Source organism: Lissotriton helveticus, chromosome 4_1 (assembly GCF_964261635.1).
Source record: "Lissotriton helveticus chromosome 4_1, aLisHel1.1, whole genome shotgun sequence".
Classification (NCBI taxonomy): domain Eukaryota; kingdom Metazoa; phylum Chordata; class Amphibia; order Caudata; family Salamandridae; genus Lissotriton; species Lissotriton helveticus.
Window position 1 is genome coordinate 104,056,156 of NC_136063.1, and position 24,990 is coordinate 104,081,145.

General features: G+C 49.5%; 1 protein-coding gene and 1 long non-coding RNA gene across 2 annotated transcripts in view; one reads left to right on the forward strand and one right to left on the reverse strand.

The window, feature by feature from the left end:
• Positions 1 to 24,990, reverse strand: part of LOC144828401 (NFX1-type zinc finger-containing protein 1-like) — a 1,040,362-nt gene that overhangs the window by 978,793 nt on the left and 36,579 nt on the right. The window lies entirely within an intron of this gene.
• Positions 18,269 to 24,990, forward strand: part of LOC144828402 (uncharacterized) — a 121,036-nt gene continuing 114,314 nt past the window's right edge. The window contains exon 1 of the long non-coding RNA XR_013610437.1: positions 18,269 to 18,369. This is a non-coding gene — a long non-coding RNA (uncharacterized LOC144828402). The remainder of the gene's footprint in view (positions 18,370 to 24,990) is intronic.

Below are 24,990 nucleotides of genomic sequence, written 5' to 3' on the forward strand. Positions count from 1 at the left end.
TAAGGGTAAGGCTTTGCCTTCCCCCTTGCCCCAGGTTGAGGATCAAGTCTCTGAGGAGGCTGATCTAGCAGAGCTGAGGGAAACTGAGCCTAAAGAGCTTGAACTTGATCAAGTTGAGTTTCTGGGCTCAGGGGGACCCTCCAGAGCAGACCTGGGGAAGGAACAGTTGAGCTGCCCTTCCCTTGAACCCCTCAGACAGCAGGCTGCTGCTGAGGCTGCAGGGAATGCCACAGGTGCCCACAGGGTATACTGGGAAGATGGACTCCTGTACTCTGAGTCAAGAGACCCCAAGCCTGGTGCAACCAGGAGGCTGGTCATCCCCTTGTCTCTGAGAGGTTTCCTTCTCACCTTGGCCCATGAGATTCCCCTTGCAGGTCATTTAGGTCAGACAAAGACTTGGGACAGGCTTGTCTCACACTTTCACTGGCCCCATATGAATGAGAATACCAAGGAGTTTTGTCGCTCATGTGTCACTTGCCAAGCCAGTGGCAAGTCAGGTGGCACAACAAAGGCCCCCCTCATACCACTACCTGTGGTGGGGGTTCCCTTTGAAAGAGTGGGGATTGACATTGTTGGTCCAATGGAACCCCAGACAGCATCAGGACACAAGTTTATACTGGTGGTGGTGGACCATGCCACCAGGTATCCTGAGGCTATTCCCCTTAGGACCACTACAGCCCCTGTAGTGGCAAGAGCCCTAGTTGGAGTGTTCTCCAGAGTGGGTTTCCCTAAGGAGGTCGTTTCTGACAGAGGTACAAACTTCATGTCAGGATATCTGACTGCCATGTGGAAAGAGTGTGGTGTGAACTACAAGTTCACCACACCCTATCATCCACAATGCAATGGGCTTGTTGAGAGATTCAACAGGACCCTGAAAGGGATGATTCATGGACTACCTGAACCTCTTAGGAGAAGATGGGATGTCCTGATCCCCTGCCTCTTGTTTGCTTACAGAGAGGTCCCACAGAAGGGGGTTGGCTACAGCCCTTTTGAGCTTCTGTATGGGCATCCTGTAAGAGGACCCCTGTGTTTGGTGAAGGAAGGATGGGAGAGACCTCTCAGAAAGCCTGCAACCAACATAGTGGACTATGTACTTGGTCTCCGCTCCAGGATGGCTGAGTATATGGAGAAGGCATCTAAAAACCTTGAGGCCAGCCAGGAACTTCAGAAAGCTTGGCATGACCAAAAGGCTGTACTGACTGTGTACCAGCCAGGACAGAAGGTGTGGGTGCTGGAGCCAGTGGCCCCAGCAGCTCTGAAAGACAAATGGTCTGGGCCCCACACCATCATTGAGCAAAAGGGAGAGGTTACCTACTTGGTGGACCTTGGAACTCCCAGGAGCCCTCTCAGAGTGCTCCATGTTAACAGGCTCAAAGCATATGTTGACAGGAAGGACATGAGCTTGCTCATGGCCACAGATGAGGGACAGGAGGAAGAGAGTGACCCTCTCCCAGACCTGCTCACTCAGAATCCTGATGATGGGTCAGTTGATGGTGTTGTCTTTTGTGGCAGCCTCACTGAACATCAGCAACAGGATTGCAGGCAAGTTCTGCAATCCTTTCGACATATGTTCTCTCTGACACCCAGCCAAACTGATTGGTGTACCCATGATGTTGACACTGGAGACAGTCTGCCTGTCAAGAGTAAAATCTACAGACAGCCTGATCATGTTAGAGACTGCATAAAAACTGAAGTGCAGAAAATGTTGGAACTGGGAGTCATTGAGCCCTCAGATAGCCCTTGGGCTAGCCCAGTAGTTCTAGTGCCAAAGCCTCACACCCAGGGTGGTAAGAGAGAGATGAGGTTTTGCGTAGACTACAGAGGCCTCAATGCAGTCACTAAGACTGATGCCCACCCAATACCAAGAGCAGATGAGCTTATAGATAGATTGGCTTCTGCCAACTTCTTAAGCACATTTGATTTGACAGCTGGGTATTGGCAAATCAGGTTAGCTGAGGAAGCCAAACCTAAGACAGCATTTTCTACCCCTGGAGGGCATTATCAATTTGTGGTAATGCCCTTTGGACTGAAAAATGCACCTGCCACCTTCCAAAGGTTGGTGAATCAAGTCCTCACTGGGCTGGATGACTTCTGTGCAGCTTATCTTGACGATATTGCTGTCTTTAGCTCCACCTGGGAGGATCACCTGGTCCACCTGAGGAAAGTGTTAGAGGCCCTGCAAAAGGCAGGCCTCACTATCAAGGCCACAAAGTGCCAGATAGGGCAGTCACAGGTTGTATACCTGGGCCACCTTGTAGGTGGAGACCAGGTTCAGCCACTGGAGAGTAAGATACAGGCCATCAAGGACTGGACTCCTCCAATCACCCAGACTCAGGTTCGAGCTTTCTTGGGCCTGACTGGGTACTATAGGAAGTTTGTCAGAAATTATGGGTCCATAGTGACCCCCCTTAATGACCTGACAAGCAAGAAGATGCCAAAGAAAGTTCAGTGGACAGCAAGCTGTCAGAAAGCATTCAATGACCTAAAGCAGGCCATGTGCACAGCACCTATCCTCAAGAGTCCAGATTACTCCAAGCCATTCATTGTCCAAACAGATGCTTCTGAGTTGGGTGTGGGAGCTGTTCTGTCTCAACTGAATTTTGATGGTAATGATCAGCCTATTGCTTTCATTAGTAGGAGGTTGACACCCAGAGAGAAAAATTGGTCAGCTATTGAGAGGGAGGCCTTTGCTGTGGTCTGGGCCCTGAAGAAGCTGAGGGCCTACTTGTTTGGCACTCACTTCACCATTCAGACAGACCATAAGCCCCTCTTGTGGCTAAATCAGATGAAGGGTGAAAACCCCAAACTGCTTAGGTGGTCCATTTCCCTACAGGGGATGGATTTTACAGTGGAGCATAGACCTGGGACTGATCACAGCAATGCTGATGGGCTCTCCAGGTATTTCCACTTAGAGCAAGAAGACTCACCTGGTCAAGGTTAGTTTATTGTCCCAAAGTTTGGGGGGGGGTCATGTAGGAGAGTAGGGTCTGCAATCCTATGATCACCCAGATTTTTGCTTTTTGCTGCACTGGTTTACGACTTTCCCTGGCTGTGGGCCTGCTAATCAGACCCACAGCCTAGCTGTTCTCTCTATCCAAATTGTACCCAGGTACTGAATTGGCACTGGGCCCTCTCCAAGTCCCTGTACCCAGGGCTGAGGTGCACCCAGAAGTCTCCCAGGGGCTGAAGCATGTATTGTGCCACCCCTGGATTGACTAACTAAAACTGACACAACTGGCTGCACGACAGCTGGGGCAAGGTGGTGTACACACCCTTTGCTTTAGATGTAGTATACCTATATCTAACCCTAAAATGGACACACAGATCTCCTATCAGTCACTCCTATGGCAGGCCTTAACAATCCTGAAGGCAGAGTGCTTGGAATCGTGTGAGATGGTGCTCTAGCATGAGCTGAGCCTGTCTGCGGCTTTCGGGATCCATCCCTTAGCCGTTTCCATGATATCGCATACCATATACTCTTAAGTGCATTATAATCCTCGCGGTTATGTGCCAACTCTGGTATCGCTTTATCAAAACATGTCGAGTAAGGTGTCATACGAATTGGAATACTAACCCCTCGCCAATTCTGGCGACGGGGTTAGCATTCCACCCTTCTAGAGGGACACGACATGCCTGTAACCTATAACCCGGTTAAAAGTCAGACAGAGCCTTAGCATCCACAAAATGGATGCTGCCACCGAGACACAAGTCTGCCCTCCTGCTGCTGGGAGTCCTCCCAGAGCAGGAGACAAGGACAAAGGGTTTCCTGCCGGGGGCGGTGCCAGCACCGTCCCAGACAGGGTTTTGTGTATTGTAGGTAGGCAGGGCTTTAGAGGAAGGTGACTGCAAGTAGCACCCCGGTGCTCACTGTGCATAGGCCGGCTTGAACCAGTTCCAGGGTCACTCCAGACCCTGTGCTGGGGAAAAGCCCGCCAAGGAAGTGGGTGTAACCACCCCCCTCCTAGTCCCACCCATAGGGCAGGACTTAGTCGCGTGCCAGCCCCTTTTTACAGGATAAAGGTAGAGACTGGCCCCCTTCCAAATCAGATCATCTTTGAATCCTGAAACTACTTTCTGCGAAAGGAACTCAAGACTTCTTCCTAAGATTTCTCCCTTGTGACTAAGGAGTAGTCACCCTGCATCCGCAGGCACCATCTAAGAACACTGCGGTCTGCTGTAAGTCCTTCCTCCGGAATCCGACTGCCCAGCTCGACGAGAACCGGCTTCCCTGGCACCTCTGACCTCTACCCACCTCTACAGCCCAGCTGAGAACCGTGGGTGCGACGAGACCTCAAGGGACCGGCCATCTGCAAGACTGCACGACTTCTTTCCAGCAAGCCCGCCGAGTGAATTCCTGGTGAGTGCTTTGGGGTCCGAGAAGCCCCCACCCTGAGCAGCTCCAGCACCGAAGAGCAGCCCCCCAGCATCTCCACGATCTGCGTGGGGCCCTTCTGCTTTCCGCTGCTCACCGCGTTGTTTGGCTACTAGCCCGTTGGCTTGTGGCCTCCCTGACGACGCCCGACGACATTTCTGCTGCTGGTCTGGTTGCTCCAGACTGGCCCTTGCTCCCTCCCAGAAGAGGAGCACCCCGGACCCTCCTGGTCCACTCAAGACGCCATTTTGAGTCCACCGCGTGGGCTTGAATTAGCCAAGGCTTGTTGCCCAATCCTGGGTAACTTCGACGCCAACGACTTCATCCTCCGTGGGACAGCTCGCACCTCCATCCTGGTCGCCGACAACGCCTCCTGGTCCGAGAGACTGCAGAGCCCAGCAGCGCCCACTCACCTGACTGCGGTGACTTCGCCCGGTGCCATCCTGGTGCCCACTTAATCACTGGCTAGTGATTCAAGAACTTGGTCCCCTCTGCTTTCAGGTTTCTTCTTCCTTGATCCAGGCTTGGATCCATCGAACTTTCCTTCACTGGTCGCCTGCCAGCAACTTCTTCCTTCCAGGCTCCTGGTCCGGCAACGAGATCCCCGACGTCTTTTCAGACCTATGCAGCTGCAGCCCCTGGGCTAGGTAACTTCGGCACTTCGGTGTCCCAGCATAGCCTCACTATCCTAGGGTCAGGATCCACTGTCGTTTTCTTCCTACCAGGTCGGGTTCGCCCGTGAACACTAACTTTGTGAATTCTAGCTTCCATAGACTTTGTCCCGCATCCCGCGTGAGAGTGCACACTCTGCACCCGAGTTCCCTAGGCCTCCTGCTAGTAATCTAAAGGTTCAGTAGTCCAGTCCTAGCGATCCCAAAGCCTCTGAGAATCGTTACTTACCTGCTAGTAATTCGCATTCCACTTTGAAAGTATATGGTTTTTCGTGCCCCTCGGGCATTTGTGTAACGTGCTAACTTAAAAGTATTTTCGTAAGAGTTTTGTTGTGTGCTTAGCACCCTGTCCTCATAAAGAGTACAGGGTTGTTGTGATTCTAATAAATACATTGTTTATTTTCATAACACTTGTGTGGTGTCCTTTCACTGGGTGTTCAAGGGGTAATGTGATGGTAAAACAGCTGGCTTAACACGCCCTCTAGAGTCTTAGCCTTAGACTGCTCGTATCCATGCTACTAGGATAGCTGGTCTATAAGGTTGACTTACAACCAATCATCAATAAGGGTTGTTTGGACTGATATATAGTGATCACTAGAATAGTGAGCACTGCACATCAGGCCAACTTCTCACACCCACCCTCTTCAACGTCTACATGAGCCCCCTCGCAGCCATCGCACGCAAGCACAACATCAACATCATCTCCTACGCCGACGATACCCAACTGATCCTCTCCCTTACCATCGACCCCACCTCCGCCAGAGCCAGCTTCCAGGACGGAATGAAAGACATCGCAGACTGGATGAAGCTCAGCCGCCTGAAACTGAACTCAGACAAGACGGAAGTCCTCATCCTCGGCCCATCCACCTCCGCCTGGGACAACTCCTGGTGACCCCCTGCTCTGGGCCCCCCACCCAAGCCCACGGACCACGCACACATCCTGGGCTTCATCCTTGACTCCTCCCTCACGATGGCCAGGCAAGATAACGCCGTTACCTCCTCCTGCTTCAACACACTCCGCATGTCCGTAAGATCTTCCGCTGAATCCCCACTGGAACCAGGAAAACGGTCACCCAGGCCCTCATCACCAGCCGTCTGGACTACGGGAACGCCTTCTACGCTGGGACCACCGTCAAACTACAGAAAAGATTCCAGCGCAACCAGAACGCCTCAGCACGACTCGTCTTTGACATCCCCCGACACAGCCACATCTCCGCCCACCTGAGGGACCTGCACTGGCTCCCCGTCGCAAAGAGGATCACGTTCAGACTCCTCACCCACGCACACAAGGCTCTCCACGACTTGGGCCCCGAATACCTCAACAACCGCCTCACGTTCTACACGCCAACCCGCCAGCTCCGCTCCGCCAGCCTCGCCCTCGCCACCGTCCCACGGATCCGCAGAACCACCACCGGAGGAAGATCCTTCACCTACCTGGCGGCCAAGACCTGGAACACCCTCCCCATCCACCTACGACTCACCCAGGACCATCTCTCCTTTAGGAAGCAACTCAAGACCTGGCTTTTCGAGCAGTAGCAGCCCTCCCCCCCCTCCCCCAGCACCTTGAGACCCTAGCGGGTGAGTAGCGCGCTTTACAAATACTCTTGATTGATTGATGGATTAACTTTTGCATTTTGTAATTTACCCTCTGATGCCACTGGGCACAACTGAATGTAAACACCCTGGGGCATATTTACAAGCCCCGTCACTTTTATCATGGAAAAAGTGACGCACAAGTGGCGCAAAGACCTTGTAAATCTGACCCCTAAGCCTAAAAAGTCAGGGCAGGCTGCAGGTGCCACTCCCGGTGGTCACGCGGCTGCCATGTATATTGAACATACTTGTCAAACTGGTTATTTTGTGTGTTTTTTTCTGGTCTATGTATTCAGCGAACAGACCGATCCTTGTGTTACCTATCTGATCAGGCACAACCCAGTTTAAACTCATTCGGAGGGCGTCAATCTCCAAATTAAATTAAATGGGAATCTATACAGCACTTATTTTGTCAAGAGCGAGGGTGCTTGTACCTGGTGCTCTGCTCGGAAGCCCACTGTCGGTGCCAGTGTGCCAAATACCAAGTCTGCCTAGTCGTAACCCTAATGCTTAATTTGACCAGGTGGTTTACTGTGCTTAGTACTAGCACTTAACCATCATCATCCGGCGAATTTCATTAGCACATGTTAAGGATACATTGATTTGCGGAAGAGTAAGTGATTTGATCAAAATAAACAGGATGTTGACCTGACGCCAGACTCCAACCTGGGTCTCCAGCTCCGAAGTCGACAGTTCTGGCCTTTAAGCCACATCCTCTCCCCCTTCATGGCCATTAGTAGCTGGCTCTGTTTTATTTTATTTTGTATTTTATTTTCAAAGGTTTTATATAGCGCTACTGAACCCAAGAGTATCAGAGCGCTTTACAAGGATGGTGAACATAATGAGATAAAATTAACAATTAAGCGAAAAAGAGTTACAGTATGATAATGCATTCAACAGGGCTAAGGGGGTAAAGAAACAGAGAGATAAAATTAAGTGGAAAGTGAATATTAAAAGTTAGGAGAGAGAGGGGGGTGAAGAGAGGGGGAGTGAGAAAATGAAGGGATTGAGAGGGGGTGGGAAGAGGAGTGGACAAGGGAAGAGAAAGGAGTGAACATGGTCAGAGTCAGTAACATTAGATACCCCAGTATTTGTTGAGAAGAAGTACTTTGAGTTCCTTTTTGAAGAGGGTAAGAGGGGTTGCAGCGAAGATCCTTAGGGAGAGAGTTCCAAATTGTTGGAGCGTTACTAGAGAACGCACAGGATTGGGCCTTTTGACATTTGAGTCTGGGTGGGATCAAGACAAGGGAGTTTGTGCTCCTCATGGACCTGGCGCAACCAGCTCTGTGTAGTTTTGTTGTAAGGTAAGAAGGGGTGTTTTGGTGAAGAGCTTTGTGAGTGATGCAGGCAATCTTGTAGGTGGATCTTCCTTCTATTGGGAGCCAATTGAGATTTTCAAGGACAGGGGAGATGTGATCAAATTTTTTACAATCAGAGATGAGTCTCGCAGCTAGATTGAGGACAGATTTAATCGGTGCAAGATGGATTTTAGGGGTGCCAGCCAAAGTGGCGTTGCCATAGTCAATCCTGGAAAGGACAAGCAATTGGACAACAAGTTTGAAATTGTCAGCTGGAATAAATGGTTTAAGTTTCTTGAGGTGGAGAAGGGTGAAAAGCGCACTTTTGGATGCATTTTTAATGTGGGGGATGAGATTTAGATTCTGGTCGATACTGATGCCTAGGGATTCGACAGAATTAGAGGTAGAGAGTGGGCAGTTAAGAGCTTTGATGTCCTTTATCCAGAGTTGAATGGGAAAGGAGTTGTTTTTGGGGGAGAAAAGGATGATTTCAGTTTTATTTGGGTTCAGTTGAGATGGTTCCGATGGAACCAGGTTTGAATTCTGGTCAAGGTCACATTGAGGTGGAGAATGTCTTTGTGGAATTTGATCTTGTAATATAATTGGGTGTCATCGGCATAGAGGTGGTAATTGATATTAGCTTGTTTGAGGATGAGGGTGAGTGGTTCCATGAACAGATTGAATAGGGGAGAGGATGGATCCTTGAGGGACGCCGAGTGAGACAGGTTGAGGTTTAGAGAGAAAGTGGCTGAGCTTGATTTGCTGTGATCTGTTTTGAAGGAATGAGGAGAACCATTTGAATACATTGCCATCTAATCCGAACCGGTCTTTGAGAGTGTTGAGAAGGGAGGGGTGGTGGACGGTATCAAATGCAGCTGAGAGGTCGAGGAGGATTAGTAATGAGGATTCCCCTTTGTCTAAGGAGCGATGAATGTCGTCAGTGATATTTAGCATAGCAGTTTCTGTACTGCATCCCTTTCTAAAGCCGGATTGAAAAACATCAAGGAGGTTGAAGGAGGCGATATGTTTCTCTAATTGCAATAGGACACTTTTTTCAAGGGCTTTAGAGAGGAATGGAAGGTTAGAGATAGGGCGAAGGTTGTTGAGGTCATTTGGGTCAGCAGTGGTGTTTTTGAGAATGGGTGAGATTTGACCAAGCTGAAGGGAGGTGGGGACACAGCCAGTGGAAAGAGATGAGTTGATGATTTTGGTCCATATAGGGGCAATGGTAAATTTAAGTTCTTGAACCAAAAGGGCGGGAAGAGGATCTTTGGAGTGGGAGGAGGGTTTTAGTTTGGAAATGATATTAGTGAGCGTAGATTCTGAGACTGGACTAAAATCACTCCATGAGGCATTGTTTTTAGCAGGGGGGCTTATTTTCGGAAAGGTATCTTGTTGGGGGAGAGCAGGGAGCGGATGAGAGGGATCGAGAGGTGTGGAAAAAGTGGACGGAGGAGAGTTAGGAGTGTTGGGGAGGGTGTATAGGGTGGGGGTAGGTTGTAGTGAGAGTGGGAGGGAAGAGAAGGATAGTTCGATCTTGTTGATTTTGTTCGTAAAGAAACTAGCAATTTCTTCACATCTGTCAATAGAGGCTAATATTTTAGGAGGGCCAGTGGAGGTTTGTTTTTTAACAATGTTAAAGAGTTCTCTAGGGCGGTTTCTGGCTTGATCAATTTGTGATAGTAAAAAGGAGGCTTTCTCATTAAAAATATGTTTTTTGTATTGGGCTCTAGCAGTTCTAAGGAGAGCCATATTGTCAACAGTTGGATGATTCCTCCAAACCCGTTCAGAATGTCTAAGGGTCCGTCTTTCGTTGTTAAGTTCAGAATTGAACCAAGACTTAGAAGGGCTGCTTTTTTGTTGTTTGAGTTTTGATTGGAGCAATTTGGTCAAGGACATCAAGAATAGAATTGTTATAATGGTTAGTTAGGTCGGTGGTGCTGTCAGAGAGAGGGGGGAGAAGTAAGTGGGCCTTAATTGTGGCTTCCAATTCGCCAGGAGGAATAAGGTGAAGGTTGCGTGTGGATTTCTTAGGTAAAGAGCTGATGGGGGTGGGGTGAGTCATGGATCTATTCATGGTGAAGAGGATAAGGTAGTGGTCAGACCAGTCTACTTGAAGCATATTTGAGAGGGAGGCCAGGTCGTTTTTAGTCATAATAGCATCGAGGGTGGCACCTTTGTTATGGGTGGGAGAATGGCAGAGTTGGGTCATATTGGTGATGTCCATGGTATCATTAAATAGGATGACAGTAGGATCATCACTTTTGTTCCAATGGATGTTGTAGTTACCGAGGAAGAGATTTTTAGAATGTGAGAGCGATGATTGTATGATAAGATCAGTCAACTCTTCCGTAAAGGGGATGTTATTTCCAGGGGGATGATAGATAGTGTGCAACCGGGTGGTGGGGGAGTCAGGCATAATGAGATCAGCGCAAAGGTATTCGAAGGATGAAGGGTCTTGCAGATGAACGAGCAAGATGTTAAGTTCAATTTAAAAAATTATGGCGAGTCCTCCTCCTGTTTGTTCGATTCTATCTTTTCTAATGATAGAGTAACCAGGGGTATAAGCAAGTCGAGGATGGGAGTGGAGTGGGAGGTGAGCCAGGTTTCAGTTAGGAATGCAATGTCAATATTTTCACTAAGAATGGTTTCAGCAATCTCAGTAGCGTGTCAGGAGGCGGATCTGCAATTAATCAGCATGCAACAGAGGGGAATGGGGTCGGGCGATTTGGAGGGGGGACAAAGGGGGATAGGTCTAAGTTGTTGGGGAGGTCTAGGGGAAGTCGGAGGAAGGGGGAGTCTGCCTAATCCTAAGAGAATTGGGATGGTAGACAGTTGGGTAGGGGGGATAGTGGATGAAGGTGGTGAGGGAGAGGTAGTTAAGTTAGTGGAACTGTTAGCTTCAGAGGTTTTTGGGTGAGTAGGAGTGATGATTAAGGAGGGTTGAGTGGGTAAGGTGCTGGTTGTGTAGTTGCTAGAAGTTAAGTTAGTGGAACTGTTAGCTTCAGAGGTTTTTGGATGAGTAGTGGGGGGACAAGGGGGGATAGGTCTAAGTTGTTGGGGTGGTCTGGGGAAGTCTGAGGAAGGGTGAGTCTGCTAGTTCCTAAGAGAACTGGGATGGTAGACTGTTGAGTAGGGGGATAGTGGACGAGGGTGGTGAGGGAGAGGTAGTTAAGTTAGTGGAACTGTTAGCTTCAGAGGTTATCGGGCAAATACCAAGTTGTGGCGGTGAGGATATGTTGGTAGTGTGGGGAGGAACGATTAAGGAAGGTTGAGTGGGTAAGGTGCTGGTTGTGTAGTTGCTAGAAGTTAAGTTAGTGGAACTGTTAGCTTCAGAGGTTATTGGGTGAGTACCAAGTTGTGATGGTGTGGGTATGTTAGTATTGTAGGGAGGGACGATTGAGGAAGGTTGAGTGGGTAAGGTGCTGGTTTTGTAGTAGCTAGAAGGAGGAGTGTTTCTGTTGGGGATAGATTTTGGCGGACAATATGTGGGTGTGTTGAGGAGAGTGTCGTTGTGCGAGGAGATGGTTTTAGTAAGTAATGAGATATCGCTTCTGAGTGAGGAGAGTTCTAAGATGAGGGACATAAGGACAAGTTCAATTGTAGGGGAAGCCAGTGTGTGTGTTGATGAGTGCTGTGGATCCGTATTTATTGGGCTGTTGGTCGAGTTAGAGTTGTTTAGGGGGGATAACTTGTGGATGATGAGGAGGAAAGTCTGGAGGGGGGTGAGATTTTAATGAGGGGAGGATCATTTTTGGAGAGCGGAGGTGAACAGGAGGAGGATGTAGGAAAGGTATTCATTTCGGACAGACAGTTCGGTGAAAGTGGCATAGAGGAAGTAGGAGGTGGTGTTGTATTTGTTGGATTGTGAGTTGTTGAAGAAAGCATGGAGGTGTTGGAGGGTGATTGTGGGGGATATGTGGGTGCAGCTAAGGGGGAGTGGGGAACTGAGTCAGAGATAGATGTGGTAAGGGAGTCAAGGGGAGGAGGAGCATAGAAGAGAGTGTGTAGTTGTAAAGGGGAGGTACTATGGGGTAAGTGGCAGAGGGAGAATTGATAAGGGAGTCAGGGGGAGGGAGGAGTATATAAGGGAGTGTATTATTGGAACTGGGGGGAATCTGGGGATAAGTGGCAGAGGGGTAAGGGATGTGCGAGTCAAGGGGAGGGAGGGGCATAGAAGAGAGTGTATTTATGGGACATGGGGGTCCCAGGAGGTAAGAGGCAGAGGGAGAAGCGGGAAGGGAGTCGAGTGGGGGAAGGAGCGTTGAGTAGAGTGTGTTTTTGGAATCGGGGGAGATCATATGGTAATTGGGGGATGCAGGTGGTATCGTGTGGATGTATGATGTAGTGCAAGGAGGGGGGATGTTGGAGAGGAGGTTGAAAGGAGAGGCGCGTGTACCAGAGCATATTAGATTAGGAAGAGGCCATAGGGAGGAGGGAGAAGTGAAGGGAGATGAAGACAATAAGAATTGGGGAAGGTCAGAGAGACGAGGTAAGAGGGACGGGATGATATGGGGGTGATGAATCAAGGGGTAGAGGGGGTGAGAGGTCAGGGTTCGGGGATTGTGCGAGGGTTTGGGATAAAATGCTAAAGTGTTGTTCATTGGGAGTAGGAGAGGGAGGGGGGAATCAGGAAGAGGCGATAGAGGGGAGGGAGAAGAAGGCAAGGGGTAGGTCAGAGAGACGAGGTAATGGTATCGGGGATGAGAGGGGGGTGATGAGTCTAGGGGTAGAGGGGGTGAGAGGGCAGGATTCGAAGATATTGTGAGAGTTTGGGATATAGCGGAGAAAATAGATAACAGGAGAAACGGTCTGATGTAAGCTGCCTGCTGAATAGAGCCCCTGTACTTACTTTTTTTTTTCTTTTTACAAATTAACCACTAGCGGAATGAACAGACTCAATAATCAAATCGGAGTCCAGAACATCAGAAAGCCAGTGCGATGTCTTCTAGCAGAACATTACTAGCCCATAGTGCTCAACGGAATTTTTAATCATTTTAAATCCACCGTTTTTAGGTCTCGCCTCTCAATGGGCATGCGCATTGAGCGAGACTATAGGGGCTTAAACAAGGTTTACCTAGACTGGCGATTTGATGCTGTGCCCGTGCGCTTTTAGGTCAATGCGCAAGCGCATTGACCTAAAATGCGCGTGCACATCATCAAATCGCCATCTGTTCCCCAGCAGCACTCCTCCCACTCCTTTGAAGTGAAGCTTAGCTTCACTTCAAAGGCCCCTGCTGCTTCACACTCGCCGCTCTCCCTGCTCCGCCCCGTGTCGCATTTCTCCTCCCCCCTCCCCACAGCAATGCCCTCCGTCTTGTTCTCTGTTACTTCCTTCTGTCTTTCTATTTCTGTCTCTCGCTCCTCAAACTCTGTCTCTCTGTGCCTCTCTCTGTTACTTCCTTCTGTCTTTCTATCCCTGTCTCTCGCTCCTCCAACCCTGTCTCTCGAGTCTCGATGCCTCTCTGTTACTTCCTTCTGTCTTTCTATTTCTGTCTCTCGCTCCTCAAACTCTGTCTCTCTGTGCCTCTCTCTGTTACTTCCTTCTGTCTTTCTATCCCTGTCTCTCGCTCCTCCAACCCTGTCTCTCGAGTCTCGATGCCTCTCTGTTACTTCATTCTGTCTTTCTATTTCTGTCTCTCGCTCCTCAAACTCTGTCTCTCGATGCCTCTCTCTGTTACTTCCTTCTGTCTTTCTATCCCTGTCTCTCGCTCCTCCAAATCTGTCTCTCGATGCCTCTCTCCGTTACTTCCTTCTGTCTTTCTAACCCTGTCTATCCGACCGCCTCACTTTCCTTATCTGCACCCTGGCGTGTCAATATCACATAATGTAATTATATGAAACAACGCAATAGGTTTTGCTGACACGCTTATCCGAACGAAGTAGAAACAGAATGCATCTCCTTCTTGTCTTTTATTTTAGATCGCTTAATTTTTTGCCCCGCATGGTATTTAGGGAACACATGAAATTAGAGTGCTGTAATGGACAAGAAGCACACACGTCACCTGATTTCATACAGTAGACTGGGCGAATATATAAAATAAATATAGCCACAAAATTTAACGTGATCTGAAAAGTATACACTTTTTCTTTAGTGGAACAGAAATGTAGGTATATTAAGTAAAATGATTTTATGTCTACAGAGTCGCTATTGCTTGTTCCTCCTGCTTCTCATTCTGAGCCCTACAATGCCACCAGCCGCCTGCCTGCCTGCCTCGCATTACCAAATCAAAGGCAGCCCAGTCTCCCTCCCACAAGCTTATCAGCGTGCGCTCACACATCAAAGCCATCAGCCTCCCTCCCACCTCCCCCCTAATTGCTTTGCTTTCACTTTCACGGCCGCGAGGCCATGAGCTACTTTAAAGGGATCCGCCCCCCGCGACCCCCCCCCGCCGCTTGCATTTTCCGTACTTGTTTCTCTTTGCTCATATTTCACTTTCTCCTGTGTGTGTCTTCTTCTTCCCTCTTTCTCTCTGTTCCACCCTCCCTCTTCTCCCTCCCACTCCCCTCTCTTCCTTCTATCTCCCACTCTTTCTACCACCCCTCTCTCTCCTTCCCTCCCTCTCTGCTCTCTTCCCACCCTCTCCCTCCTCTTCTCTCTCTCCCCTCTTCACACTCCCTCTTTCTCTCCCTCTTCCAGCGCTCTCCTCATCTTCTTTCTCTCCCACTACCCTCTCCCTCTTGCACTCCTCTCTCCCCCTCTCTTGCACTCCCCTCTCTCCCCCTTCCCTCTCTCTTGCACTCCCCTCTCTCTCCTTCCCCCTCTCTTGCACTCCCCCTTCCCCCCTTCCCTCTCTCTCTCTTGCACTCCCCTCTCTCTCTCTCTCCCTTCCCTCTCTCTCTTGCACCCCCTCTCTCTCCCCTTCCCTCTCTCGCTTGCACTCCCTTCTCTCTCCCCCTTCCCTCTCTCCCCCTTCCCTCTCTCCCCCTTCCCTCTCTCTCCCCCTTCCCTCTCTCTCCCCCTTCCCTCTCTCTCCCCCTTCCCTCTCTCTCCCCCTTCGCTCTCTCTCTTTCACTCCCCTCTCTCTCCCTTCCCTCTTTCTTGCACTCCCCTCTCCGCCCTCTCTCTTGTACTCCCCTCTCTCTCCCCTCTCTCTTGCACTCCCCTCTCTCTCTCTCTCTCCCTCTTGCACTCCCCTCTCTCTCCCTCTCTTGCACCCCCTCTCCCTCCCTCTCCCCCTTGTACTCCCCTCTCTCTTGCACCCCCCTCTCTCCCCCTATCTCTCTCTTGCACCCCCACTCTCCCCCTTCCCTTTCTCTCTTGCACCCCCTCTCTCTCCCCTTCCCTCTCTCTCTTGAACTCTGCTCTCTCTCCCCTTCCCTCTCTCTCTTGCACTCCCCTATCTCTCCCTTCCCTCTCTCTCTTGCACTCCCCTCTCTCTCCCTCTCCCCCTCTCTCTCTTGTTTGAAGTGTCACTCACATTCTAATCACCCCACAATATATATCGAGAGGGGCAGTGTTTCTGCCTTCTTCAGCCATTGCCTTACTTAATGTCAATGAACTCACACCACACAATTACACTCTACTGAACACAACATACACTCCACACAATACCACTCAGTGCCACATAATTATATTGTACATAATTACACTGCACTCAACGCAACATACACTCCAAATACCACTGAGTGCCACATAATTACACACCACATAATTACACTCTACTGAATGCAACACACACTCCACACAATACCACTCAGTGCCACATACTTATATGCTACATAATTACAATGCAACATACACTCCAAACAATACCACTCAGTGCCACATAATTACACGCCACACAATTAAACTCTACTGAATAAAACATACACTCCTCATAATACCACTCAGTGCCACATAATTACACGCTATAAACTTTACAAAAAAGGGGGGGTTTGGCCCTGTGGGAAAGAAGGTAGGTTGGGCCACGTAATGCTCAAAGAAAGGGGATTTTACCTAAGCCTCTAAAATTAATTGAGACAATGAATGTCAAGTAGAAAGAATAAACACAAATTTCTTAGTTTATCCTGACAATTAATTGATGTATTTTTTTCTTTTTATAAAAACATTTTTTAGAAAAGTTTTTTGTGGACAAAAAAGGGAACATCATCAACTTCACCTCAAGTCATACACAATTGTTTAAACAAAAACATACATTATATACAACAACACAATATGTGCCAAATATAAGTGCAAAACCAATTGTACACACAAATTGATACAAATCAAATAAACAGTTTCCGGGAAAAGAAACAAAAAAAAAAACAAAACATTTTTTTTTTTCCTTTAACAAATATATTCCCAGAGGGTGAACACAACCTTTTTGCCACCCACTGCCCTATTACGATATTGTACTATTCAAATTTATTGTAATAGGGAATCGACAACGGTAATTGCAATTGGCATTGCACTTACCGTTTTTCTAAAAAGAGATAGCATCAATGATATCTGTCGATTCCCTATTACAATAAATTTGAATAGAACAATATCGTAATAGGGCAGTGGGTGGCAAAAAGGTTGTGTTCACCCTCTGGGAATATATTTGTTAAAGGAAAAAAATGTTTTGTTTCTTTTCCCGGAAACTGTTTATTTGATTTGTATCAATTTGTGTGTACAATTGGTTTTGCACTTACATTTGGCACATGTTGTGTTGTTGTATATAATGTATGTTTTTGTTTAAACAATTGTGTATGACTTAAGGTGAAGTTGATGATGTTCCCTTTTTTGTCCACAAAAAAACTTTTCTAAAAAATGTTTTTATAAAAAGAAAAAAAGACATCAATTAATTGTCAGGATAAACTAATAAATTTGTGTTTATTCTTTCTACTTGACATTCATTGTCTCAATTAATTTTAGAGGCTTAGGTAAAATCCCCTTTCTTTGAACATAATTACACGCAACATAATTACACTCTACTCAATGCAACATACACTCCAAATACCACTCAGTTCCACATAGTTACACGCCACATCATTACACTGCACTCAATGCAACATATGCTCCAAATACCACTCAGTGCCACATAATTACACGCCACATAATTACACTGCACTCAATGCAACATACACTCCAAATAATACCACTCAATGCCACATAATTACAAGCCACACAATTAAACTCTACTAAATACAACATACACTCCTCATAATACCACTCAGTGCCACATAATTACACGCAACATAATTACACTCTACTCAATGCAACATACACTCCAAATACCACTCAGTGCCACATAATTACACCCCACATAATTACACAGCACTCAATGCAACATACACTCCAAATCCCACTCAGTGCCACATAATTACAATCCACATAATTACACTGCACTCAATGCAACATACACTCCAAATACCACTCAGTGCCATATAATTGCACGCCACATAATTACACTGCACTCAATGCAACATACACTCCAAATCCCACTGAGTGCCACATAATTACACGCCACATAATTACACTGCACTCAATGCAACATACACTCCAAATACCACTCAGTGCCACATAATTACACGCCACATAATTACACTACGCTCAATGCAACATACGCTCCAAATACCACTCAGTGCTACAACGCATATTGTGTTACAATAGGTGTCACATTTGCGAAAGATAAAACTATTGGCTTTGTAAATAACAAAGCTATTAATTTTTTTAACATTGTGATTTGTCAGATCAATACATGTAAGACAGGGGAAAACTAAACATGTACCTTTACTAATGCTATAGATGTCACATTTGATAATTTTATAACTATTGGCATTCATAATAACAAAAAAAACTTTTATAATTTGCACAACATAAAAAAAATGTAAATAATATTTAAATTTACCACACCAAAAACTCAAACTTTTCTATTGCGAGACCTATTGCATTTCCAATGCTTGTTAATATTTATTACTGTCCTTTTATTGTTCAATTTAGCAATGTTTTAAATTGTAAATGGTTTGCTAAACCAATCAATAAAGAGTTAATTAATTAATTAACAAAATAATTAATAATCACCGGTCGGTAAAAACACCCATAACCACTACTAGCAACTCCCGGCCCCTTTCTATCACTCCTGTAGGTTTCTGCTTCCTCCCTTTCTGACGGCGTTTCTATCTCTCTTCTATTTGAAGGCTTCGCTCTCTTGCTCTCAATGGGCGGTGCCGCCTCAGCTGACCCCCGGGCCCCACGGTCTGAGCCACCGACCCCTCCCCGCTGCCTCTGCGCACAGCGCAGGTTTCTCTTTCCCGAGAAACGAAACTCAAGGCGCCGTAGTTTCGTTTTCAGAGCCGGGCCCCCTCCGGGGCGGGGCCGTCCTGGTGGGTTGCGGCCACGGTGCAAGCCGCTCTGTGCCCAGCGCTGGCACAGAGAGCTTATGCAAATTACACTGCCACACCCTCACGTGCTTATCAATACATGACCTTTCATCTCCGATGACGTCAGGAAGCATTACTGCTAACATAGGTAAGCATTGCCAAAACAAACGTAGAATGGTAAAATAGCATATGTATCTGATCAAACAAAGGTTCGTATATTTTACACTCCTATGACGTGGATGCGGAATGAACAGCCAAATATAACATTGTCTTAGTGCCAATATCGGCGCGCCCACCATCCCTCCAAATACATAAACACCCATCAAATAATTAGACAAGACAACTTGTTGTTGGGAAAAGTAGTCGCAGGTTTATTAGCATATCATTGCTAAAACATGGTGGGTTAACTTACAGATGATCCAAGGCAAGCCGCCCCTCGCAGCTTGCCACCTGATAGGCCAAGTAGCCCGCGGCCTTGGCCTTGCGGTGCTTCGCGGTTGATGGTGAGAGGGTAGCCCCTCACCTGTCCGGTGAACCATTAGTCCACCCTCTAGCCCACGCCCCCCCCCTACGAGGGGCGGAGCGTTCAAGCAACCCCCGGTTGTCCAGGTAACCAACCGCCCGTAGGATAACGGGGCGCCGTCGCACCCCCAGGGTCCACCGCACGGATCTCCCAGGGATAATAGGCCTCAGCACCCTTTGTGCTTCTGCATAGGGTACTCCTAAGTACCTTTCGCCTCTGGATCATCATGTAACTCCTCCTGCAACACAAATAACAATTCATTAAATCCTAAACCCCCCTTGCCACCCGAGATGTAGGGTAAGCGGCAGGGAGGGCAACATCGAGGGGCAGTGAAGACAAAAGAGACTGCTCCAGGGCGTGTAGGAATCCTAAATACCTTGTCCCCCCACGCCCCCCAATAAATACCTCTGACGTCATGCCCCGGGCAGCGGCCTCCGGCCACTGGACCCCAGAGGGCTGGTGCGCCGGTTCTCCTGTGGCACTAAGATGCCCGCCCTCTTATGAGGGTCACCTGCGGCTCCGTGTCGGGCGGCCTGCATAGTGCCAATATCGGCGCGCCCACCATCCCTCCAAATACATAAACACCCATCAAATAATTAGACAAGACAACTTGTTGTTGGGAAAAGTAGTCGCAGGTTTATTAGCATATCATTGCTAAAACATGGTGGGTTAACTTACAGATGATCCAAGGCAAGCCGCCCCTCGCAGCTTGCCACCTGATAGGCCAAGTAGCCCGCGGCCTTGGCCTTGCGGTGCTTCGCGGTTGATGGTGAGAGGGTAGCCCCTCACCTGTCCGGTGAACCATTAGTCCACCCTCTAGCCCACGCCCCCCCCCTACGAGGGGCGGAGCGTTCAAGCAACCCCCGGTTGTCCAGGTAACCAACCGCCCGTAGGATAACGGGGCGCCGTCGCACCCCCAGGGTCCACCGCACGGATCTCCCAGGGATAATAGGCCTCAGCACCCTTTGTGCTTCTGCATAGGGTACTCCTAAGTACCTTTCGCCTCTGGATCATCATGTAATTCCTCCACAGCCCTGTATGTGGCGACCGTCACAGGCAGGGCCCCCCACCATATCTACCTCCTATATGTAGCCCGAAGAGCTTAGTGCCTCCTGAATGTCCAGCAGAAATAAATCCATGCCTACGTTGGACAAGTGGACGCCTTCCTCGTCCAGGCAACCGGGGGCTTTGACATGGAGTTCCCCGTGTCGGATAAAACCAAAGCCCATCAGATCAGCAAATTTACGCATAGCGCAGTTTACTTTTCTTCGCGCCCCTTCCACTGCTTGCCCCGAGCGAGCACCTGCCCAACACCGGCGTGGTGTGATTTCTGACCACCAAAGATCACAAGGACCCAATAAGTTGCTGATTTTGATGATGTTTACTTTCATGTCCCTTAAGAGAAATCTCTTCCCTAGGCAAGGCAGGTCGTTCCCCCCCACGTGCAGGATGAGCACGTCTGGGGGCTGAGCGTTCCCTTGTAATTCACGTGTGAGCAAACCAAGCACCCCGCTCCATCGTAAGCCAGTGACTCCATGCCAAACAAAACGTGTTCTGTGAAACCCATGCTTCCACCTTCTCTTCTCCGCCCACTGGGCCAACCTGGAAACCCCCTCGTGTCCCATCACCCAGACCGTTGTTCCTGGTAAATGAAGAGAAGTTTTGAATGTAACTATTTATTAAACACACTAAATCACACTGTTCATATACCACACATTAAACCAACAGTAAAACAAAATTACATGTGCATGGCCCCGGGTGCCTCCTTATACAACTTTGTTTCAAGACCCATGACCACATATCCACCCTCACATGTGCTCCAGCCCATCATCTGTTACTTTCGGTCTTATGTATCTCTTGTAACAATCAGAGGACCATCTCCCCAATTGCTTGATGCCTTCCACCTGTACCCCTTCTGCGGCTGCAGTCGTTGCTGCGCCTATGCGGAATGAATGGGAACTGTACTTTCTGCCCACCTTTGAGACCCCTGCTGCAGCTAAGCATGCGTGCATTACCTGTTCTACCTGAAATTTGGTCAGGGGGGTACTATCTGCGTGTAAGAGGAGGTACCCCACCCCATGTGGCCGTATGGCCAGGTAATCCGACAGGAGGCTTACGGGGCAAAATGTTGGCGCGCCCAGGCTTTGAAGCCACAGTTCTATCCCCCTGCCCCTCTGATCTGTCTTGGATTGGCGCAGAGTAACAATGAGTGTGTCCCCCAAAACCCGCACATCCGACCTAGCCAATGCTACCCCTGACATGTCATGTTTAGATTTGGCGACTAGTTCAGAGATCCTGAACGCGCCGAAGAAGGCAAGGCTAAAAGCAGATGCGAACAACGCAGCCTCATAAGTGGACGAAGTGATCTGAGGCAAGCACAGGATCATCTTCTGCAGAGTGACAAAATCAATAGGCGATCTGCTATCTGGCACCTTGTGTTCCGTCCTAGCCCACCCTCTCAATGCTGCCCTGGTCACAAACGCCCTGGTAGGGTCCTCCTGGCCTAATAGCTTGGCTTTGTGACTGATGGCCGCTATGTGCCCAGAAATCCAAGAGTGGCTCTTATTACTGTCTTTGGCCCACAAAATGAATGCCTGTACTTTCAATTCTGCCGCATCACCTTCAGCCTCCCACTGTCCAACAATATCACAAAACTTTTTCACACAGGCCTTGTATCGCTTGACAGTGTTCTGTGCCAGAGACATCTCCCCCAGAGCCCTCATCCTTTTCACCACTTCAGCAGGTACCATAGGTGCGCGGGGAAAGGGGTGCCTTCCTCTCTCGCTCTCGGCCAGGCTTCTCGGAACCGTTGCCACTGAAAACGAGAGAGAGCGTCAGCGGCGATGTTCTTGGTGCCCTGAATGTGGCGCGCCCTGCATTCAACATTGTTATACAAGCAAGTACGCACCAGTTCGCGCAGCAAACAGAGAACCAGGGGGCAAGAGGCCGAGTGGGAGTTGATGGCCTGCACCACTGCCAAATTATCAGACCACAGCAGGACCCTTTTGGCGGACAAGATGGTGGGCCAGAGGTGGAAAGCCACCACAATGGGGAAGAGCTCCAGTACTGTGATCTTAGCTGTCACCTTCTTCTTGACCCATGCATTAGGCCACTTCTCCGCGCACCACTCCCTGTCTAAAATGGCCCCAAAACCGCACCTCCCCGAAGCGTCCGTGAACAGAGAAAGATCAGGGCTGCCGGCCCAGGGAGCCCTCCAAATTACTGCCCCATTGAAATTGCGCAGGAACTCCGCCCACATGGCCAAATCATGCTGTATACCCTTGCCAAGCTTCACCATGTGGTGTTTGCTGGCCATGTTCGCAGTGGCCCTGACAAGTCTTCTGGCAAAGACCCTGCCCGCTGGAATGATTCTAGCAGCAAAGTTGAGCAGGCCTAGGATGCCCTGGATGCAGCCCAGGGAAGCTTTGTCAATTCCTACCAACGCCTGAATCTTGCTAGCCAGGTCACGCACCTTCTCCTCAGGTAATCTGCATTCGCCTGCCACGGTGTCAATCTCTATACCCAGAAAGGTAAGAATTTGAGCTGGACCCACTGTCTTACCAGGGGCCAGGGGGACCCCCAGGTGATCTGCAAGACGGACGAAATCTGCCAGGCCCTGTGAGCAACGCTGTGTCCCCTCGCTCCCGATGAACAAAAAGTCATCCAAGTAATGAGTCACCCCTTCTACACCGAACGTGTCTTGGAGTGCCCATTGCAAGAAACAACTGAATGCTTCGAAGTACGCACAGGACACAGCACAACCCATGGGCATACATTTGTCAAAGTAGAACAATCCGTCCAGCTTAAAACCTAGCAGGTGATAGCTGCTCGGGTGAACTGGTAGTAACCTGAAAGCTGATTCGATGTCAGCCTTAGCCAACCAGGCCCCTCTGCCCGCTCTCCTGACCAGGTCCAATGCTACATCTAGCGTGGCATAAGACACTGAGCATGTATCCTCATCCAAACCATCGTTGACCGAAGCCCCTTTCGGGTAGGAGAGGTGGTGAATCAGTCTAAAGGCCCCTTGTTCTTTTTTAGGCACAACCCCCAAGGGAGATACAACAAAGTTCTCTAAAGGTGGGTGCCCAAACGGACCTCCTACCCTACCCAGCACTCTCTCTTTCTCAACCTTTGCCCTAACAACTTCTGGCTGGTCCCTTGCAGATTTTAGGTTCTCAGCATCCCTGTTCCCCAGGGGACCGGAGTAAGGGATCCTAAAGCCCTCGTGGAAACCGGCTAACAACAAGCGTCTGTCTGCCTCTAAGGGGTACCGCCTCAGTAAAGGGGTAATGTTATCAATGCTCACCGGGGACCCTCCCAGGGGCACCTTCCGGTGCGTACTTGTAGGGGGAGAGGCAGAGGCTGTGGCAAGAGGGAGCCCGGAAGGCTCACTGAAAGGCAAAGAGGGGGGAGAAGAGAGCGTGAGCGGAGAAATCAACACCAGGGGCCTGGGACCTGACTCAAACTTACTGACTACCCTTGCTCGCTGGCTGGGAGGTCTGCTTAGATTGGCATGAGACTGAGGTTGCGGGGTGGGGCCCCCCGCAGGTGTTACAGGCGTGGACAAACTTACATGTCTTTCCCCAGGAACAAGACCCATTATTGAACAGACGGCAGGTGCCGGGGGGAGAACGCTTGAAGCCACCTCTGGCCCCGCCTCCTCTGCGCCCCCCTCGAAAGGAATGCTTACCCTTGCCCCGAAAAAAGGAAGCTCCCCCCGCATAAGCCTGACCACTGGTACTGCTGCTAGCTGGACCCGCAGGAAGCTGGCCACGTGCCCCCATGTGCTCCATCCAGAGTTGTACCTCCTTCTGGTCCCAGTTTAACTCTGGGCACTGTGACATTTTTCTCCGAAACTCCCTATCATAATTGATCCACCCATTACCACCCCATTTCAAGGCCTCGTTATGGATGATCCTGGAGTATTGAACAAGGCCAGGGCCCTGCTCAGGGAAACGTTCCATAGTAACGGACGCTAGGATAGAAAACGCTTCCAGCCAATTACCGATGTTCTTCTCAGGCCATGGCTGGTACTTGACCTTCTTCTCTTCTTCCTTAACACCAAGCTTTCTAGCGTCCAAGCCTTCCTGCCCTAACATTAGAAGGGTGAAAATATCGATGAACTCCCTTCTCCAGATGGCCTCTTTAGCGGCCTGGGGTACCTGCCAAGCCAGAGAGCATCGCCCCGAGAGGAGTGGAGCATTGGAGATCGCAGGGACAGGAGTAGGCCCGGGAACGGGCAAGGAGCTGACCGCTAGTGGAGTAGTGGAGGTCGCAGGGACAGGAGTAGGCACCGTAGCATTGGAGATCGCAGGGACAGCAGTAGGCACAGGCAATGGCAACGCGCTGCCGGCTGGAGGACCCCCCGAAGTGGCGCTAACAGAAGCGGAGGGAGAGCTCGAAACCAACACAGTGGGCGCAGCAAGTGGAGCAGGGGAGCTCGCCGGCGGCGGGCCACTAGGGGCCCCCAGAGATATCGTAGGAGCCACCGATGGTGCAACAACATTGACTGAATCCCCCTGCTTAGCAGCTTGTACTGAAGACCAAACAGTGGAGGCTGCCAGAACAGCACCCCCGCTAACCATGCCACTACCCCCCGCTGATTCACTACCCCACGCTGTCGTGGCGCTAAGGCCAGGTGCCCCCCTTTGAAAACGCTCCATGAACATGTTCAATGAGTCCAAAACTTTTGTCAGGTCATCTTTGGTAGCAAAATTACCTTGCGACCCCAGAGTGTCCTTGGGGGGGGCGGGAGGCGGTGGAGTAGCAGTTGCCACCGGCGACGGGACCTCCTTGGAGTTCGCCACAGACTTGCTGCGAGTCAGCGGCAAAGCGTCCATGGGGAAATCCCTAACCATGGGTTTTCTGATCCGCTTGGGCCTGGAAGGAGCCGCCTCAGCATTGTTTGAGTTGTCGGCCGATGGGGATTCTGCGGGGCACCCCGAATCCTCTGGCTCTGGCGTGCTCATCAAGTTCTGAGCCCAAGCCAGGCCCTTCAATTTTGCCATTTCCAAAAAGTCGGCCCACACTGCGTCCTGGGAGGTCCCTGGCAACGAATCCTCCACCTGGGTCGCCTCTTGGAAGAGGGGAGGGGAACTCTGGCTGTCCATTCCGCCTTTGCAACACTTGCACTGAATCTGGGGATAAAAATTAATTGGATCAGCCACGGATACACCATAGGTGAAAGAGCCTGTCCCTCGTGAACGTCACAGGTGCGTAACCCTCACCCTCCATACTTACATCCCA